Consider the following 4922-nt stretch of genomic DNA (forward strand, 5'->3'; position numbering starts at 1 on the left):
TTAACTTAGCCTATTTATTAGCAACAAAATGCGAAGTCGACATTCTCGCGTTTTGCGATGAACGTGGAACATGATACAGTGGAATGTGCTTAATTATAATTAGTTGCACAATATCAAAGATATTACTATGTTAATAAATTGTGTAACAATAGTAGGATAATACAGTATATGAAAATTCGCTCTGATAATTCGTCTGCAAATTGTCAGTTATGTGACTTTGACTTAATCTCATTGTTTAAATTAGTAAAGGTAATGTTAATTAATAATTTTGGTGTAAATTTAATTTGGGTGTATGTTTCTCTGGTCTACTTCAGATTTTAGCATAGGTAACCATGTATGACTTAAATTAAATGAACATGAAGCAACACAATTATTTTGATTTAGTAAAATTAGTGCGCTTTCTTTAATTTTACGTTTTTTTGTGGATTGTTCTTTTGTTAAAGTTGTGGAATTATTCCATTGAATTTTATGGCAATTATCAAATGCATGTTGACAAATGTGTGATTTATGATATTCTCTGTTTCTTATGTATGATTGGTGTTCTTTGAGTCTTTTGTGTAATGGTCTTGAGGTTTCTCCTATATAGAATTTATTGCTTTCGCAAGGAATTTTATAAATTACATTTTTTGAATTTTCAATTATGTCATGAGGTTTTGTTACTTAAATTTTATTTCTAATTGTATTTTCAGTTTTGAAGATAGTCCTAATATTAATTTTTTTACCTACGTACGCGGCCCGCGAACGTATTTGCACGCTAAGGTTTGGCCCTCAACATGTCAAAGGTTGCCCATACCTGCTCTAAAAGACCATGAACAAGCAGTGGAGGGAGGGACTTAGGGATTAAGTCCTAAAGCAGTACGGTCAATGATATACTATATACAAATTATATCCGGTTCTTGTTGTGTATGACAGAGTACGGTACCCTCAAGAATATCCTTGAATTAGTTGCCCATGGACAGTTGACCCATGAACAAGGTTCTTTTCAACAATGTTTACACGCTGGTGGTTGCCACGGTTTGTTGCCCTATTAGCTTTCACTATTGCTTGAATTTATTGTTCATCTTTCAATTCTATTTCTAGAACATGCTGGTTCTCAATTACGTCAACCTGGAATGACGTAAGATTTTTCGAAGACGATTTGTTTCGGTTTTTACTTCAGGACAATAAAGAGCGAATGCATAAATGAAGACGGTGACGGCGGTTTTCTTGGTCCAAATTTCTGTCCCGTTACCATACCGGCTTAGTCTGATATAAATAGGTAGATACAGTTATAATATGTTGGCCTAAAAATTTTAATAGACTGAGAGCATTGTGATTTTTCAAGGACTTGTTATGGGTTTTTCGGAGTCTATATATTTCGTTGTGTGATGTCTGCTGTTGGGTTCATTTGGACGGTTGGTCACGGTCAATCGGTTCAAGGCGAACCAACTGTAATTTTCTGATTATTTCCTTCTTTTCCGACAATAATGAAGTATTTGCAGCAACAAGTGACAAAATTCCTTTTTCAGCTTCGAATTTGGCACAAAAACCAAATAATTTTATTCAGATTTGTAGGAGATACCGTGGAGGACATTTAAATGATATTGTTTTTCAAAAGCACGCTTAGGATATATTTGGAGTTTACACTAACATAAACTCTCTAACATAACAGTAAAATAACGTCAGTTTAAAAAACACACGATAGAAATAGTGGACGAAAAAGGAAAATCCGTTTTTAGTCATCCTGGAATCGTGGTATTAATGGGAAAGAGGCCTGGAAATTGACATGGAAGTACCCAAGTTCTTCATGTTTTATAGACATGATATTTACAGGAGTACTTATCTGAAAAGTAGAAATGGGCAAACAGAAACGCCGTAAATTTATTCGCAAAAACACATAATACGTGCGAAAAGTGGGTTCAACAAAAACAAAAGTCCGACAGCATTTAACTTAGCATGAAAAAGTGTATTCGGGTCCATGATTGGATATGATGCAGTGTATATACTTTCCTGACTGTGTTTCAATTCCAAATCAAATTCATTCCTGGGTTTTACGTTTCGGTGTATTTTTCCACCATCGTCAGATTTTCTAAAATAACAGATAGTTAAAAAAAATCGTCATTAATTTAAAAAACAACCACAGTTCGTCAACAGCCTCATCATATCACATATTAAAAAAAAATACATGACAATTGCAATACTTTAAAACATTCTAAAATTAATTAGGCCTGACAGGTGATTAGTCAGGACAATCAAATTTGGGAACAGACTAGAATTCTTCGTTCATGTACTTAAATATGTTTACTTACATGTGTAGCGTTGTTGCTGCTTTAAGCCTTGGCATGCATTTGGAGTATTAATTTAGTCCATTATCGGACACAAAACGAATAAAATACTGTTTATATTGATTTCTTTTACTTTCAGCTATTTTTCTTTGCATTCTGAGGATATTATTTTTAGTATGCAAAATTCTTCAATATACCGGGTGTTAGTTAATGTTTTATGTTTATTTCATTTAATTAATGTATGATATACTGAGGTAAGATTGTCGGTATCCGATCTGAAATTCACAGCATTGTTATGTTTTTTTAATCTGTATCATTTCATGGACTCTTCTCTTATTGTAATTACTCTCGTTAATCAGTATTTGTGTGTTATCAAAATCAAAATTATGCAAGTTCTGTTGTGCATGCTGTGCTAATGCTGTACCATTTTCGTTATTTTTTCTTTGGCTATTCTTATGTTCGTATATTCTTTTTTTTCAGTCTTTCAGTCTATTCAAACAGTCTATTTTGTAAATTACATTAGGCGTGTCTAACTTGTCAATCCTAGGTTTAAAGTGATAAATAGAGACAATAAATGACTGAAACCCAGGAATGAATTTGATTTGGATATGATGCAGTGTTGGGCAAAAATTGATTTTTATTAAAAAAATTAAAAATCACTGATTTATTTAAATTAACCAAAAAAATCATGACTTTTTTTATTTTTATTAAATCATATGATAAATCCGCTTAATTAGCTGTTTTAAAGTAATTGTAATTGTTGCCGAGAAGATTCAAGCTAAGTTGAACCGATTCAATACTTGTCCGAACCCATTTTCGACGGAAAATTCTTGTCGCAACGGCCCGCGACTCGTTTTCGCACGTTGCCCGGCCTAATCTATAAATGCCGTCGCCTTTCTTCGCTCTTATTCATTTCGTCACAAAATTTCAAGAGAGGCTAATGTTGAAAAGTGTGTAGATTTTTTGTGTTTGTGTAATAATAATAAGTCAGTTTGAAAAGAACGCAATGGCTGGAAGAAAAGAAGAGATCAAAACCACCTCTTCTAATAAGTCTAATAAGGATGCAGAGCAACTTGCAAATAGTGTAAGAGATTCAAGGCATAGTACAAAGACTGAAGGCACACCATGAGGTTTGTAAGAGGCAATAAAACAAACAAGGCACAACCACAAATGCAAACATCGATCTTCCGCCCAACTTTTTTGGGACTGGGAGTGCTTCTTTCTTCTTTACATTTTCCTCGAGAAGCTCCAACTCACCTCCAGAATCTCCATCATCTTACACGCAAACAACTACCGAGTCGGCTTCCAATTATAAAAACTAAAATAAATTTATCCGGTTTTGCCCCGAAAACTAGTAAGGTTTTCGCAAAAGCCGAGCACAAAACTAAAAGTTTTAAGTCAAAAACGCAAAAAAATATAATTTTCTGATTATTTCCTTCTTTTCTGACAATAATGAAGTATTTGCAGCAAGAAGTGACAAAATTCGACTCATTCATCGGTTTGCAGGAAACTTTAGAAAATCCTTTTCAGCTTCGAATTTGGCACAAAAACCAAATAATTTTATTCAGGTTTGTAGGAGGTCCCGTGGAGGGCATTTAAATGATATTGTTTTTCACGTATAATGGCAAGGTTTAATCTTTATACTGAATTAAAATTTTCGTCTTCATCTGAATATTTTGGGTGTTTTTTTCACTTTACTTTCTCAAGCATTAAATGGATAAACCTGTATAAAATATTCGCGTCACAGTTTTAGTTACCATACTCCTCCGAAACGGCTTGACCTATTTTGATAAGACTTTATGTGTATATTCAGTAGGTCTGAGAATAGGTTGTTATCTATTTTTTATACCCCTTATGGTGGGTTTATACACGATAATAAGGATAAGGCTTAAGGCATAAGAATAACGCTTAAGGAAAAACGCCTAATAGAGTGTTTATAAAGCAGAATAAGGAACAATATTCTTTTATGTACAGTCAATCAAATGGAAGCATAGGCTTAAGAAACAATAGGGTTGTGTTTGTTTATGTCAACATTAGCGCGGTAAAATACCAATAAAAGCTTATTTCACAAAAATATTGTATATTAAAATGGATTTGTAAATATCAAACAAAATATAAATACGATGTTTGGCGATCACGTGGGATATTGGAATACCATTTATCTTACAAACTGCGCATGCCTCATTAGAATAACGCCTAACGCATAAGATAAAAGTTAAAAGTTGGCAACTTTCTTAAATAAACAACAGAAATACGTTCATACTGGACACTAACGATAATATTATTTCGGAACCATCAAAATGTCTAGAGGTATGGAAATCATATGTCGAACTCCTCTTTGCTTCGGAACGACCTAAAGAACACATTATGAATGAGGTAGATACGGGACGCCCAATTATGAAATCCGAAACTGAAAAAGCTATCTCTCAAGAACGACAAAGCTCCTGGACCTGATAGCATTCAAGTAGAAATACTAAAACTTATGAGTGAAACTGATAATCAATTTCTCGATATCCTCACGAGTCTATTTAAAGATATCTATAATAGAGGCGAAATAGCCAAAGAATGGCTTGAATCAACCTTCATCGCAGTGCCGAAAAAACAAAACGCAAAAACCTGTGATCAACACCGACTCATCAGCCTCATCAATCATATTAC

Source organism: Dendroctonus ponderosae, unplaced genomic scaffold, assembly GCF_020466585.1.
Source record: "Dendroctonus ponderosae isolate FM_Combo_2020 unplaced genomic scaffold, Dpon_F_20191213v2 Dpon_F_20191213_1, whole genome shotgun sequence".
NCBI classification, from domain to species: domain Eukaryota; kingdom Metazoa; phylum Arthropoda; class Insecta; order Coleoptera; family Curculionidae; genus Dendroctonus; species Dendroctonus ponderosae.